Source organism: Vulpes lagopus, chromosome 6, assembly GCF_018345385.1.
Source record: "Vulpes lagopus strain Blue_001 chromosome 6, ASM1834538v1, whole genome shotgun sequence".
NCBI classification, from domain to species: Eukaryota; Metazoa; Chordata; class Mammalia; order Carnivora; family Canidae; genus Vulpes; species Vulpes lagopus.
Window position 1 is genome coordinate 67,711,547 of NC_054829.1, and position 17,859 is coordinate 67,729,405.

The following is a 17,859-nucleotide window of genomic DNA, read 5'->3' on the forward strand; positions in this document are numbered from 1 at the left end:
CACAATGGGACAACAGATTTTTTTTCCACCCCTATATGTGGCTTATAAAAAGCAAATCACCCAAAAAGAGAAAGTAATTTACTTTGAAAATAAAGTTGAACTGTAGTTTGAAACTCCAGTTTGTGGTTTTACTTGATTACATATCCTTTCAGGAAAATAAATTCTATTGTTTACAAAATGTTTAGCATTCTCCAAGCAACACGATAAACAATGAGTAAAAAACAAATAGATGTCGACAAATAAATGTTAAATCTTATACCATGTAACATCTCAATAATTGTACATGTTGATGGGAGCAGCAATAAACACAGTCCATCTGTCACATTCCACTTAATATGTTCACAGAGTGGAAGCCCCTGTGAAAACCCACTTTCCTCTCAAAGCTGTCAGAAAGAAATTAGACATATATTGCTGCCCCAACTCAGTCAGTGATCACATGACAGTCATCAAGTTATTTAACTTCTCTGAGCTTTAAAAGCCTGGTCTCTATATAATGAGAGAATCTAAATGATTTCTAAGATGCCTTACAGCTCTAGACAGTATTTCAAATTTAGTTATAGAAATTAACTTAGAGGGGGCAGCCTGGGTGGCTCAGCGGTTTAGTGCTGCCTTCGGCCCAGGGTGTGATCCTGGAGTCCCATGTCAGGCTCCCGGCATGAAGCCTGCTTCTCCCTTTGCCTGTGTCTCTGCCTCTCTCTCTGGGTGTCTCTCATGAATAAATAAATAAAATTTAAAAAAAAAAGAAATTAACTTAAAGGCCATAATACTTACCTACAGATTTACATAGAGTTACCATTTTTCATTTTAGATTTCATCATATAAATTTGTTCTTAATTCATGTATAGTCCAAATTTATCGTTGAGGCATTCACATTTCACTGGCTTTCCAGTCCTAGATGAAGTGGCCTATCATTTACCCACTTTACCCTTAAATTTTCCCTCCTTCCTTGATTCCAACATAGTTTCCCAAGGGGAAGTCAAAAAAAGAGCTGGAATATATTGAATTCCTACTAGCAAATTTTTTTATTACTTTTGTCCTAATATTTATCAGGCTTCTGCCTGTAGGGCCATTGCTGCTTTTAGTAATAGCATGTCTCAGAGATATAACCAATTTAGAATTCATATTTCAGAGGCTATACTGTTATAAATCTGTTTCATTGATATTAACTTCAAAGTAGTAAACATTATCATCATCATAGAAATCATCATCACCATCATCACTGTGGTCATTACTGTGCAAATCCCACTTTATTTTCAGTGCTAAGAATATATTATGCAGTTTAGGCAAAAGCTAGGACTCTTGTAACATCACTCCCTTCTTGGGAACCAACTGCCCTCTGAAAAATGAGTGGGAAATCAAATGATCATTTGCCTTTGGTTTTGGCATGTGACTGTCCTTAAGCTACTATCTGATACAAATGTAAAAAAAAATGACCTCGTCTCAAGCAAGTCAGGTCACATTATTCCACTTGTAAGACTTAACCCAGATGTTTTCTTAAGTATCTGAATATGACAGTATATAATTGTTCTCTTTCCACTAAGGAAAGCAAAAAGAAATGGGATTAATCTGTAATAAGTTTCCTGTAAGTGCTTCCTGATTTTAAACTATTAGGCAAATTAAGAAAAAGATGAAAAGAAGGTTATTGACACATCATTCTCCTCTTTTCCCTTCTAATGGTACTGTTTTGTTTGTTTGTTTGTTTAGAACAGGAATACCTTTGGGAACACCAAATTTAGACTTCATCTGATTCAGAAATTCACCAAGACCAGTCTTGGTCTTTTCAAAACCATCTCAAAAGCCATCTTTAGAATTCACACCTCAAGCTGTTGATCTGACTTTCAGTCTCGATAATTTTACCAAGGCCTCCATTATCAGAGATGTGACTTCCTGAGCCACGTGATCTCAGGAGCTCCATGGAAACTAGCTGTTCAAATGATCTCTTCTCCTCTGCTGATGTATGGGTGATATTGTACAGAGACTCACTTCTTTAATAAGAATTTTACCCCCATGAAAATATAGTGAAATAAGAAGAGAATATGATATATAAAAGGCATAAAGAATTGAAAGGGAACAATAATGAAGTCTCCTTTCTTCACTTTCTTTGGTCTCCTAATGGTTAACAATTCCACAAGTTGTCAGTTATTTAATCCTTTAGTATATATATGTTGCTCAACTAGATAACAATATTCTTAAGTATAGAGAACATGTTTCATTAATTATACCAACCCCATACCTTTCTTTTTTCTAATTCTGTTTTCCTCCACTAACCCAGAAAGGTGCCCAACATTTACCTGGTGCTTTATAAATGTATACAGTTGAGTCAAATTAAATCACATTCAGTTTTTTCTTTTCAGCCCCGATTTTCATCCAGTACTTTAATAACAAAGAATGTGAAATAGTCTAAAACTTGCTTTGGAGATTAATAGTTAAAGAAGTAATCTGATACACCTTGTTATTGCTAGCCAACCTTTGGTACTAACTCCAAAATTTCTTCTATGGCTAGTGAGAATTTTCTTCTTTATTCAACTATTAGTTTTCCCTGAGGCACAATCTATTCTGAGAAATTCTGAGTACAGTTCACCAAGTTTTCTTGGACACTGCTTTTAGGATTTCACTGATAGAAGAGTATCAGGTATATTTTCTAAGTGTGCCCACAGATGCACTGTAGAGATAAAATAGCATACTCTCAATTTTATATGTTACTGGCTGGTATATATAAATTTCCTTTAATACAGGTTTAGATGTTATTTCTCTCAAGAAAAAAGCACTAGTAAATATTAAACAGTATAATTTTTAAATATAAATATAGCTGTAAATTTGTCACTCCCTTTAGCATAAACAGGAGTATATATTCTTTCTTTTTTTAAGAATTTATTTATTTATTCATGAGAGAAACAGAGAGAAAGGCAGAGACATAGGCAGATCGATATGGGACTCGATCCCAGGATCCCGGGATAACAACCTGAGCCAAAGGCAGATGCTCAACCACTGAGCCACGCAGGTGCCCCAATAGGGGCATATTTTCAAACTAATATTATCACAATCTGGAAATACTCATATCAAAAAGAGAGCTCACTTCTTTGACTTTCCTGGTCATAACTTTTTAATTTATGTCTTTTATTTTTAGCATCTATTTCCATAATCTCCACTTAACATTGATATGAGATGTCTGATCCTTTCTTTTTATATAATAAAGAAGACTTAAAATAACCAACTTCACTCTTGCTGGTAGAGTGAGGTTCTCACTAATTGGGCTCACCTAAACTTTTAACAATCTACTTGGAGAAAATTTAATTGATAATTAAGAGCAATTCAGATCATCACCCCAAAGGTCTTTCAAAAAATACATGAAAAGCATATGGCTCTTTGCTTGGATGAAAAGAAAGACAAAAAGAATTTTTTTTAAAAAATTAGGTACACAATTAAGTAGAAAGACAATCTTGATTACTTAAATCAAAGCTTACTGTGTTACTGAGATGAATGAAATCTATTACATGAAGGCCTCTTTCATGGTTAAATTAGCTTTTTACACACTAATACTGATCATGCCACCTGCAAGAACAACATTACACGTGATTATTATTGTTTATCCGAACACTTAGTACAAATACCACAGACTGCCCCCCTTAGAAGAAGGCCAATTAGACCCTCCTTGCTTTCCAACAGTAAAATAGAACACACAACCAGGCACTTCAGACAGATAAATGATCCTTATCCTCCATATACTCTACTTTCTAAAAGGACTCATAACAGTATCAGTTGTACCCTAAAGAGTCTCTTTATAAGCTTAATGTATTCCTACGCTCACAAATTACATGTAAAATATTATGTGTGTGTATTTATATTCACTTTCTTGAAAGAGAGTCTGAAGCTTTCACCAGATTCTCTAAGGAGATGATGACTACAAATGTTGAATCACTTCCCTCTATGAACATGTACCAGTAGTGGGCCAGAAGAGCTATGCAGCTGCATCATGTTGTCCAGAACACAGTGGGAAGTCCTTCCCCCTAAACTGTTGCTCCTCAAACTTTACAAATCACTGAATTTTTAAAATCAGCATGTCCAAAGTGGCATCTAAGATTTTGAATTTCTAATAAGCTCCCAGAGGATGCTATTGGTCTGTGGACTATGCTTGGAGTAGCAACATCTGTGCTTCATATCACATAACCCCTTATTCAGTCATAGGCTAATCAAATGCAAATGCTTACCGGGCATCTATTTCTGCTTTATAGTGCTGGATGTTGTAGTGATAGAGAAGACATATAATCTCTGCCTGAAAATTTTCACAATCTAAGTGCAAATTTTAGCTAGATGAACATAAAACAGCAATTTATATCAGACTGGATATAATTAATTAAGCATGGAATTTTGTGGTATAATTGTTCTTAAGGGTTTAAAGGAAAGAAAAGCATAACTTCTAGAGAGACGAATTAATGGGGGAGAGATAGAATTTGATCTTGAACTTGAAAATACATACAAATTAGGAAAAGAAAGACAGTTCAAAGAAGACCACATAACCTTGATCTTAGCACCAAAAGTGAATTTGGGACAGTGAAAAGAGTAATCCAATTAGATTAGTTTGGGGATAGGATAGAACAGAAAGATGGCTAATAAGAATATTTAAAGTATTTAGGGCTACTGTAATTATGTATGTTATTTCTCACATAAAACTTGAGCCACAGGGCTACCTGGGTGGCTCAGTGGTTGAGCGTCTGCCTTTGGCTCAGGTCGTGATCCCGGCATCCTGGGATCGAGTTCTGCAATGGCAGATTTAAAAATCTTTAATAAAAAAAAAAAAAATTGAGCCACATTGCATAGTATCTAGTTAGTTTTTAACATATCAGTTCATTTTGAAAAGAATAAGGCAGTTTTTAAAAAAATTTATGCATGTGATAGCCATGGCACATTTGGAAGACTAAGGATAAAGCATTAACAATGAAATCACGAAGGACATGATTACGTTTCTGTTGTCAGCTGCAGTAACTGGCTCCATTGCTTTGCTTTATTTTACTCACACTATTTTCTAAAATGTTTCACAAACCCTTCAGAGAAATAAATTAATGAGTTATACAACATTTTTTCAAAAGATTTTATTTATTTATTCATGAGAGACACAGAAAGAGAGGCAGAGACACAAGCAGAAGGAGAAGCAGGCTCCCTGCGGGGAGCTGATGCGGAACTCGATCCCAGGACCCCGGGATCACGCCTTGGGGTAAACGCAGATGTTCAACTGCTGAGCCACCCAGGCATCTGGAGTTACACAACATTAAATTGCACAAAACTTTCTTTTCAAAGGGTTAAAAATAACTTAGGGGGCTTAGAAAAATTTTCATGAGAATAGCTTGCATTTATAATTTTCCTAAAGTAAGTGAGTGTGGTACAGGGAGTAAAGAGCTCTTGGTTTGGGCTTGCTTTTCACTAACTGGCTCATATTTCTCTAAGCTGTAAAATAAACAGGCTGATTAGGTGGTCCCTGAGATACTATAAAAATCTAAAACCATGAGATGATAACACTTAATGGTGTTTTCTAATATTTTAAAGCATTATTGATAGGCAGTTCATACCAAAAACAGACACCAGAGGGTCTGCTGAGTAAACAAGGTAAAATTTCTATTTTTTTTTTCCATCCCTACAACATAGCCAAGGAGAACATCCATGATGGAAAAATTCTAAACAGAGTTTCCAGGGGTGGTAAGCTTCCTGCTTCCACTTGAAAGGAGAAAATACATCAGGTCATGAGTAGACTTCAGATAAATGCCTGATTGTTCTCATAGGAAATCCAAATCCTGCAGGGTTCTAAATCATTTTGCCCACTGTGTATGATTGTGTGTATATATATATATATATATATATATACATATATATTACATTAAGCCCAAAGGTGACCTTCCTGTCTATGTTTGAATGTGTCTCCTGCTTAAAAATAGGAACCAGAACTATCTCTCCAGTGTCTCACATAGAAGATGTTTTCCCTAGTAGCTCTCCTTAAACACAAACTCATTGTCACCAATGAGGATCCATGAATTGGGAAGGACCTGTGGGGATGAGAAGTCATACAGATTTTGGAGATTTTTGAAAGATACGTTTAGCAGCACAAGGCTTTGTTGTTTCTCACTCCTGAGCCTAGAAAATCAGGGAACAGCATGTGCCATTGAGCTCCTGAGTAAAATAAGGGAGAAATCCAAAATGCATAGGAATGTATCCACGTGGGGAAATCTTGGATACAGAAATTAAGGTCACTTGCTTCATTTTAGCCAGCCTCAGATTTGCAACTATCTCTGAATGGAAGGTATGAAAGTAATCAAGAGTCTTTGCACAAATGTGAAGAATAAGTGCAAAGAAATCTGAGGCTAAGGAACAGAGGACTGGCAGACGCCTAGCTCTGTAGCCTGTGGGAAGAATTTTTTTTTTATCAGAATCTCTGTTGTGCTATTAATTAACCTTTGTTAGGGTTGGTGTCTTATTCATTCGGGTTCAGAGAAAGGAATATACGCATGGGTGACTTGCGCTTTGTAATCTGTTTACTGTTTTATTGCTATTTCAAAGAACATCATGCAAAACGGAACTATAAAAAATCAAGATCCAAGGGGGTGGATCTGTCGCCCTGAGATTTTGCCCAGCATAGGCCAGTACCTGGCCACAAGCCGATTGACGTCAGCTGTAATATTTGACCTCACTAGGAGCCTGGCCAGTGAAAAAACGATCAGATAAGCTCCAGAATTTACTAAGAATTTGGTCAGAGAAGTGTTCTCTGGGCAAGAGCTATTTCTCCTCTTCCTCTGCATCCCACAGAGATGATCTGAGCCCAGGGCCTGCTTTGATGTCAGTAAGAACTTGGCAACCTGATCAGTTTCATGGGGAGCAGAATAAGACAAGCAAGAAGCATAGCGAGGCGCCTCTGCCAACTATGAAAATCTCTAAAACGTAACTGAAACACACACAGAGATGCAATACACAGCACACACACACTTTGCAGATGAGAAATGAGATCAATATAATATCGGTATCTTTGCCTCTCCCAATGCACAAGACTCCATCAGAAACTATAGCAGGATCCAGGTTGGAAATGAATCCATTCTGCTTCACTGAAAAAAAAAAGAAAATAATTTTGATTTCAGGTAGGCAGAGTGAAGAGGAGTAAGAAAAAGAGATGTTGTAAACCCATTAGGAATGCAGTGCTTGACTTCATTCCCGTTTAATATTTCTTAAAGCTATAAAATTGTATTACATTAATGAAATGTACAGGCCAAGTTATAACTGCAGCTAATGTGGTTACCTCTCACTGTGCAAGAAAGCATTCAGAAAAGCTGCTGACCCATCACATGCCATTCAGCTCAGCTTTTCATGACCCAGGGTGGTTTAGGAGCACTGTACATGTCACAAGGTGACTGGGGCCCCACTGTCCACAGATATTTCTTCAGTTGCACAAGAGCGACCCAGCTTTAGTCCTTAATATTAATAGAGCCAGGCCTTGTTTAGAACCAGCCTCACAAGCACTGATTTACTAAATAGAAATTAGGAATATCCATTTTGTGCCTCTTCCTTTCAACTGGATCCCCCCTGTCCCTACTTCCCCCATGAAAGACACAGCCACTTCTGTAGAGCAGTAAAAGGATAAGATCGTTGCAAATACAAGTTGACAACGAGGCAAGGGGAAAACTGTAGAGAGTCTTAAGTATTAGGCAAAGACAAGTAAACTCTACCCTGGAGAAAGTGATTTTTCATTGAAAAGAGTGGAAAGTGGTATTTTAGAAAGATTAACAAGAAATCAGCATGGCAGATTGATTCAAAAGGAGGAGGGAAAGAGAGACCAGTTTTGCAGCAATTATCCTAGACAGATAGGTGAGGTGATGAGGATCCACAGGAGGTAAAAGCAATGAAAATGGAAATGAGGTCAGCCTTCAGAGGATGTTTGTGTGAAGTCTTACTGATGATTGTAACAGCTAACACAAATGTGGCACTTACTACACTTCTAAGTATTTTATACACACTACACAGATTTACGTCTTTTATCTGTGAGGTGAACGCTGTTAGGAAGAAAGAGAGGTACAAAGGGCACAAGCAAGGTTCTTAAGAAACCTGCCAAGATCACACAAGTAGTTTACAATGGAACTAAGAGCTGAACCCAGGCAGTCTGAGCCCACAGTCCCTGCTGTTAACCCCTGCCCAATACTGCCCTTCATGGTAAATAGTCATCCCCATGTGACTTATAAGCTTTATGTGGTAGCGTGAATAGGCATTATCAATTATTTCACAGACAGCCAAGTGCTGAGGGACAATCTTCTTTACCCTTACAGTTGTAAAGCACATGGCTCCCAGTTAGTATATCCATCCCCTCGGAGAAATGCAGCCTAGGTGCTGGTGAAACATGAATTTCTTGACTTCTTCATCTAATGAAGAAGCCAATGCTTGCAGAGAATTGCTGATTTTCCAGAAGAGCCGGCTCCTTTTCCAGGGTTGAGAAATACTGAGCTCTTCCAAGACACTTTCCTTGACTGCACCCCTACAGATGACAAATAGGAAATAACCACCAAAGGCAAATTAAACATTTTATTTACTTGGGATGTGGTAGATTCCACAGAACCAGGATCAAACCATAATAGTTTACCCCTAAGGAATTCATTTCTACTCTAGCCCATTTTATTTTTTATACAAAAAAAGTAAGCAAACAAAGAAACCTAAAGCAAAACCCCCTCTCTTTTGACAAGCGACTCTGGTCCATTGCGGTTTGCTGAGTATCTGGTTAAATTTACAAGAAAGACAAAAACAAAAAACAAAACAAAAAAAAACCTGGGAACGAAATCACCAAAAGCCTGAATTCATTCACTTTGGATGTTCCATGTTATTGGTGGGTTTATACTATATTCCATTTTTGTCTTAACCTAGTTGGTATTTACTTGCAACCAAAAGTACTAATTAACTCAGACTTGACTTACTGACATCACTGTCTTGACCTGGCCCAGATTTGCAAGAAGAGAATCCAACACACATCATTCAGGTCAACAAGAACCAGGTGCCCTAGTGCATTCTTGGACCAAAAGCTTCAATCTGTAGGTAAAAGTTCAGAACCTGAAGACAGAGCTGTTCAGAGGCAGCTGTCACACAGTGAAAATGCTGGTGGGTGTGGTCTAAGAGCAGAGCAGAGTTCATTACAAAGGAAATGAAGTCATTCTTGGTTAATGAAGAGTCACATCAGGAACATGAACGTTGTCCAGCTTTGGGACCCATGAAAAGCCAAGGGGCACGAACAAGTGGGGAAAGAGCAGTTTAGGCTTAATATTGCTCAAAGCACATTTGCATAGTCTCTGCCCTCAAGGAGCATTTAACCCAGCTGAATTGGGGCAGAAAGGAATTTTTAAGAATTATCTAGCTCTTCCTCCAGACTGCAGGCAGAGCTACTTCTTCCATTAAAAGGAGAAATCCTTTTTACCTCAGCCCTGAATAAGATCACTTCCACAGAGGAAAGATGAAAATGGCATAAATGCAAATACACAGGTACTTAAACAAGGATATCCCTCACCTCTTCCAGAATGAATTTAGGTGGTTCACAAGGATATATAAAATATAAGCATGGTGATGTCCCAATTATCATGTTAGAGTCTGGAGTTGAACTACCTGGGTTCATAGCCCAGCTCTACCCTGACCTTGGACCTTGGAAAGTGACTTAACTCTCTCTGCATCAGTTTCCTCATCAGGAAAATGAAGATAATAATAGTCCTTATTATTAATAAGTAGTACTGGTACTAGTTCTTATTATATATATAATAATAGTCCTTATTATTAATAAGTAGTACTGGTACTAGTTCTTATATATAATACAGTATATTATATTATAGTATACTGGTACTAGTTCTTATTATAATATATATTATTATATATATTATAATAAGAACTACTATAGTTCTTATTCTATATTATATTATAGTAGTACTGGTACTATATCTTATTATATGCAGCTATGGCATAGTGTTTTCCTGATTTTAATTAAGATAACCCGTATAAGGCACTTATTAAAGTGATTGGTACCTAGACTCTATCTTCCACATGTTTGTTTTTACTATCGAGAGCCTATCTTTAAAGAAACGTCAATTCCTCCCCTTCCTTTAGTATTAGGAAATACTAAAATGCACTGACCTTGGAACACCTGGGTGGCTCAGTTTTTGAGCATCTGCTTTTGGCTCAGGTCATGGTTCCGGGGTCCTGGGATCGAGTCCTGCATCAGGCTCACCACAGGGAGCCTGCTTCTTCCTCTGCTTATGTCTCTGCTTCTCTGTCTGTGTATTTCAAGAATAAATAAAATCTCAAAAAAATTAAACGTCCTGACCTTTTGTTCCCTTATACATAAAAAAAGGTGACAATTATTCCTAGTATTTTGTAAGAATTAAGTTAGTGGTATATATTGAGCTCTTAGCATATATTCTTGCAGATAGTAAGCAAACTATAAATGGAAATTATTATTATAAATATTGTTATTATTGTTATTACAAAATGATGTAATTTAAAAGCAGGGGAAAAAATAAAGAATAATAAGGATGGAGATACAAAACTAAGCTTGAAAATTTGCTGAAATGTATTTGTAGTGTCTGCACATGGGTATACCACAAAATTGGTCTAGGTTTTCTAGTTGTCACCATAAAATGGGATTTACACAATCATGGTGTTTATTCAACAAACAGTATTCATTACAGAAGGTGGAACCATCCTGGTTACTAAGACTTGGGAGTCATTTCTTTGAGGGACCCTTATAAAGAGTAGACTATGTAGAGCAGAAAACAATTATCTTGACAACATCCTCGCCATAGACATTACTGTGAGACCAATTTCTTATGCAGTGTGATAGCACCACACCAAAGTATAATTTAGTAAAATAATTCTATAGGGACAGAGAGTGGTGGCAACTGCCTATGCTTTAAGTACCTAGCTCCTTTCAAATCTTATTTGATCCCAAGGAAACTGGATAATCTAGAAGAATTTCTTCATAATGAGCTTCACATTCTACTGGCAATCCTTCCTAAGTAGTATCTTTCTCAACTGAACTTTTGATTACCATTGAGCAATAAGATTAAATAGGCAGACAGAGAGAGAGAGTGAAAGAGAGAGGGAGTAGTAGTTTACATCCTATTGTGAAGGAGACCATATAGTTAGTTTCCCTCATCAATTAATTCTAATATTCAACAAGGCATCAGGAGGAAAGTCTAAGTTGAATTTCGTTAAAAGAAATTGCATACTACTCTCTCCTCAGAGAGGATGGAGAGTATCTGGTCCGGATTACCTATAGAATGACATGTTGTATATTTGATGATAACTCAAAGTTTCCTTCCAGTCATTTTGAGACATATGGGGACCATAAGTTCCTGTTGCTTGGATGGATCCAATGACTATGGCTTATCATAAATACTTATACTTTGAAAAATGAACTCATCCTATTAAAAAGATTCACACAGATTGAGACAAATTATTTGCCCAGTTATCCTGATAGTAAAATCAAAAGCACTCACACTCCCTCCCAGGTAAAGTAATGAACATTTTATTCAAGCATAGGGATTGCATCTGAAAAGCAAAGCTCTAAAGAGTTGTAGCAAATACATATCTGTAAGAAGAGCTAGAAATAATTTTTCTTAAGCAAACATTATAACTGAGCATGTTAAACTCTGTTAAGCTTAGTTCAAGCTTGCTTAACAGTATTTACCTTGGGGCTGGATGTATTAAATTCTGAGATGCAATTCAAGTCAACAATTCAAATTCTAGAAGATCATGCTTAAAATTGGTGTTCTCTTTTATAATATAACTTTTCAAATTATTTTTTATTGTCTTGCAGGTTTCTAATAACCACTAGCTGAAAATGTGATGAACTTTAGGTATTCACAGCTGAAAAAGAAAAAGTGTGATCTCAATATGCCTATCAATTTGCTATGTAATAAGGCAAGATGGGTGGATCTTTTCAATTTTAGAAAATTGAGCCTAATTTCCATGAGACAATTTGAGGCACTGTTTAATAGGCTTTTACCTGTCAGACGTAGTGCAGGGGGGATTTTGCTATTTTTGGCTTGCCCCATGTAATGACAGTACAGAATACACTTCACATGTACCACACTGACTACAAGAGCTTGGGTTTGTGTAGATGTCCTACTCTTCTTTCCAAGACAGAGCAGAAAGCAACAATGATTCAGCTTCAAAACGAAAAAAGACAGAACAGGAAAGAAGTCTCCAATGTTTTACCTACAGGAAACAAAATAGTTTTTACTTCAGCATGGAAAGGGATAGTTCTGATGCTTTCTCATGCTCACACTCACTCTGCCAAGTGCTCCAAGACACACGATTCATTTCTGACACAAACTCAGGTCGAAAGGGTTAGAGATAGTATTCCAGAAGCCAATTTTCTTGTGCCTGCTTTGGAGACAGCGACACAGTTATTGGAAATTCCTGGGCCTAAGGATACATATGTAGGTTTTGAAAGACATATGCAGAAAAAAGTATTTTGTGTGTTTTTGTGAAGATTGTTTTTTGTATTTTTAATTTTTTTCTTTTGTATTTGGTGTGGTTTTCATGCAAATCATTTAACAGGTCATAACAACCCTTCTATGTTAAACAAACCTTTTAGCTTTTATTAAAATCCCATTTCTTTATGGGCTTTTCTGACTTGTGTTGGGTAAAGTGCAAACACGGATATACACGCAGCCTTCACATTGTTAGAAACAGGACCTGACATAGAGACTCACAAGTATTCTTTCCAAATAACTTTTGAAATTATAATAATGTCATTCTTAAGATTTTGTCCAATTCCATCTCTGTATTCTTTCTTCCCTTAAATTATAATTGTAGATAATTAGGAAAAATGAACATATAATTTTTTCTCTAAATATCTATGAGACTATGTAAAAGTCTACAATTAGTTTCCAAGAAAAAAGGGGTAAATACAGAAAGAGAAAACAAAATTCCCAGTATCATTTTAATCAGAAATTGTTAATTTTATCAGGTAAGTGAATTCTACCCAATTTTAGAAATGGCTCATAGATGAATGTGAAGAAATCAGATCTGGGGTGCCTGGGTGGCTCAGCTGGTTAAGCATTTGCTTTCCACTCAAGTCATGATCTCAGACTCCTGTGATTGGATTGAGCCCCACATTGGGCTCCCTGCTCAGTGGGGAGTGTGCTCCTCCCTTTCTCTCTGCCCCTCCTCCCTGCTTATAAATACTTGCTCACACACATTCTCTCTCTCAAATAAATAAATACTATATTGAAAAAAGCACACACAGAGAAATCAGATCTTGTCAGAGAATTTGAATCAATCTAAGAATGGCAAATTTAGTGCTAATGGACACTTAAGAAATACCTCCCCTTCCAGTAATCTATTACTGCTTAACAAATCCATACACTTAGCAACTTAAGACAAAAATATTTTATTATTTCTCACAATTCTAAAGGATGATTTGGTAGTTTTTCTGCTGCTCTCACATGGCTGCAGCCCTTTGGCAGCTTGAGTGGAACTGGATGATCCAAGATGGCATCTCTCGCAAGTCTGGCATTTGGTGCTGGCTGTTGGCTGGGATTTGTCATTTGGCTGCCAAGTGGGCTAAACTGGTCTTCTTCATGGCCAGGTATAGTCTTTGGGTTCTAAGATAGTGAAAGAAGAAGCAGTAGGGCCTACCACAAACTGAACTCCAGAGTTTGCACTTCAGCATTTCTGTTGCTTTCTGGTCAATGAAAATAACAAGTTTGGCTCAGATTTAAGGGGTTGGCAAACAGATCCTACTTCTTTTTTAGCTCCTTAACCCCTTTCACCTATTTCCTCTTTCCTCCTACCTCCCTCCTCTCTTGATGGAAGAAGCAACAACAAACATTATAAGGAGTACGATTCATTAGAGGTCATTATTCTAACCATCTACCAAACTTCTGAATCATACATACATTTGATCAAAATACAATGCATGCTATGAAACAGGTTTTTTCCAAAGTATTGTTTTCTGATTCCATAATATGGCCACTAGTAGGTGCTCTGACTGCACATTACTTTGGCACTTACCAGAAACTCAATGAATTTTTGTGGAATAAATGAAAAAGGAAATAGATATATAGTCCAATTATAAATACAAAAAGTCGAGTCAGAGATACACTTGAAAAGCAGTTTTTAAATTCTTCACTAAGAGTTTGAACTAGACTTCTAGTGAATCTATGAATATATATCTGTAAGACCCTCTAGATCTTTAAATCTTGAGATAATAACATAAAAACACATGGATAATTGAGAAAATATTTACAACAAATGGCAGTAATATTCCTATGAGTCAATTCAGGCAATGAGACGTGGCAGGGAATAGTAGAACCTGAGATGGTGTTCCTACCCAGAGAGCTATGAGATTGTAAAATTAGTCTGTCCCTGATGCTTAGACTCCTACTCATTACTGGAGCCTAATTTCTCAGGAGTCAAGTCTATAAACCACCTACTATCCTCTTAGGAATTTTCTTTCCTACTTAATTTTGTTATTCCCTGATGCTTAACTAGCTGATATAGGTTATCATATATCTTTATGTTTTCTTCATTTAATTCAATCCTTCAAACTGATTTTAAAGTGAATCAAATGGATAAGTTGAATGAACATCTGAAATTTTACCTATCTAACTTTGAAATCTTCACAACAGGAATTAATAAAATATAATGCATTTCTTGAAGGATTAAATATTTTCTGGAGAATTTCTTTTGACCAGAATTGGCCAGCTTATGAAAAGAAGCTACTACATGTACCATATGTACTTTTGGAGATTTAGGGGTACCAAGCGCCTTCAATAGGGTCCTTTCAAATGAGAAGAGAAAAAAGGAAACTAGATAATATCAAAGCATTTGCATCATTACTCAAAGAAGAGGGCCCAATTATTAAAAAGTAATGCATCTTTTTACACAAAATGCAATGCAGCTTTGCATAGTGGAGAAAAGCCAGATTCTGAACCTACAACACGAGGGTCCAAATTCTGGTTCTGCCACTTAATACTTGTGTGATTGACTACACATTTCCTATCTCTGTATTTCACTTTTCTTATCTGAAACTCTGTAGCCAATGGTTGCATGGAGATTAAATGACTTAATATTTGCAAGGCAGATGCTCAGCACATGGTTGTCACTACATATGTTTATTAAATAACTAATGCAGAAGTGAATGCTGCAGGACAGTACAGCATCTTATATAATTGTATCTAATCTCAAAACATGCTATACATTATAACAACAACAACAAAAACCTCTCCCTTTTTCGATAGGTATGAAAGTCAGGTGTTAAGGTCTTTGCTCAAGATCTATAGGGTGAAGCATTCATTCATTCATTCATTCATTCATTCATTCACTGAAACACAACAGAGTGAGGGCCTGTGATGTGCCAAGCACTATGCTACCAATTTGGCATGGAAGGTAAATTCAGAGTCACTATATTCAAGGAAGTTTCAATTAGAATCACTTAAATGTCCTTAACCTCAAATAGTTGAGATAATCAACAAAACCATGAGTGAGAAATCTATTCCTTCATGCCCATCTAAGGCAGAGGTTGTCAAGTTGTTGATTTTTTTCCATAAAGAAGCATAGTATATTGTGGACCATATGGTGTATCTTTGTTACAACCATACTACTCTGCTCTAGTAGCACCTAAGCAGCCATAGGCAATGCATAAATGACAAAGATAGGCAGAGGATCAGATTTGGCTCACAGGCCATCATGTGCCAATTCCTAGTCTAAAGGCTTATGATTGCCATTTTTATAAAAGAGTTAGTTACTCCTGAATCCCAGGAGCAAAAAACTCACTATCCATTTTTATTTATTGACACACTGTTTGTTTCTCAAGCCCTAGTCAATGATTTAAAACAGCTACAATAATAGAAGAAAGGACAAAGAAGCAGAAACCTATGAATGCCCTTTCAAGGCTTCTACAGTACATACTAAGCAGGGGAAACTTCATATTCTTAGTTGCATGCACATTTCAATATGTTGCTAATCATGATTAATTCCTTTTGTATTCATTGTAGGAACATTAATCATGATTAATTAATTTGGTATGAATGTGGATATAACATTTAATTTCTCCCAAATTTCTGGGGAGACTATTTCAATGAATAATTAAACAAAAATGAGTTGCAGAAGAAAGGGACCAGAAAGTTTGTAATGCCGGCCACAAAATGCAAGATGAAACCGTATAATTGGCACTGTTTTAATGTTATATTAATAAGTGATGTGTTCAGTAGGATATAAACACAGTATATGTGTCTCTTAGTAATACCTTATAGTGAAAGAATTTTTGTAAGAATAAAAGAAACTCCAGAGCTAGAGAATGACACATCTCAGGTTCAGGCAATATTGTTGCTGGTCCTCTACTCCTCACCTCTGATCCACTTTCCAGAATTTCTGACAGAGTGACATTCCTCAATCATAACAGAGAAAAATTCTCAGTTGAAACTATTGATATCTGAAATTATTTCTTTATAATGTTTTCTTTACAAGGTCAAAACACCAGTTTGCTATCCTCCCTTTCTCTGTCTAATATGCATACATTAGTGTCTTGGCAGAGTATCAATTAGTGGAAAAATAATATCATTGATTGATCTGTGTCTTCCCTCCCTAGGGCCAAACCAATGTTTCTGTTTTTAAAAAGTGTCCCTTTTTTTCTAGGTGACATCACATATTATATCAAGAATTACCATATGGCAAAAATAAAATAAGGTAAAAACAGACAGAGAGACAAACCATAAGAGACTCTTAAATATAGGAGGCAAACTGAGAATTGCTGAAGGGGAGGGGACGGGGGTGAAGGCATTAAGAAGGGCACATGATGTGATGAGCAATGGGTGTTATATGCAACTGATGAATCACTAAACTCTACCCCTGAAACTATATGTTAACTAAATTGAATTTAAATAAAAATTTTTAATTACTATATGGCACAGATTGAAGGTTGAAAAATATGAAATGGGTACAAACTAAATTTTGTTACAGTACCCTGAATCAACCACATTCTCTTGCTTACTTTAACTGTAAATGTTATTTTATTCCTTACCATTTTCTGCTCCCACTGGTGATATTTTAAGGCCGAGCCTACTGAAAAGTTTAAAAACAGAAAAAGGAAAGTTTTGGACTGTTAAACCACAGGACCAATGAGTGCAATCAGAAAAAAAAAAAAATTCTATTTTCTTCTCTTCCTCCTCCTCCTCTTTCTTCTTCTTCCTCTTCTAAAAATCAACTTGCCTTCCCTGCATCATAACTTCACTGGGACACACTGCTCACTTTCTGAGGCCACCATGCTAATTTATGCTATTGTCGCCTCTGTAAGAATCAGCCCAAGTATGGACTCCTCAAATTTCTCTAGGCTGTGTCAGTTGCTCTTGCACACCCACGGTATTTTTCTCTTATCTCCATATCCTATCTACCCAGCTGGATTGCAATTGATATCTACATATTAAACTACACTTTAAGACTGTAAGCTCCTTGAAGACAGATTCTACACCTAATTCATTATTGTACCCTCTCTCCTAGTTTTGTGCCTCGTATACAGCCTGACACATGGTCTAGTATGCGCTTAACATTTGCTTTTTGAGATAATGTCCTCACATCCTGGGCACTGGGTTTACTTCCTCTGACTTGTCTTCTCCTTATATTGATCATCTTTCCTCTCCAACCCATGGTAGAATGGAAGAGTCCTCAAAAACATTTTCCCTGTTACTTTTCACTCTAAAAGTCTGTAACAAGTTGATATTTTATGTTCTCAAAAAGCCTATGTTGATCAGCTTTTCGCTATAACTTAATCTCACCTAATAATTCCTCACTGCTATACCCAAAAGTGTGTGCACATGGTTTCTTCCCCCTTGTTCCATCCTCAGATGTTAG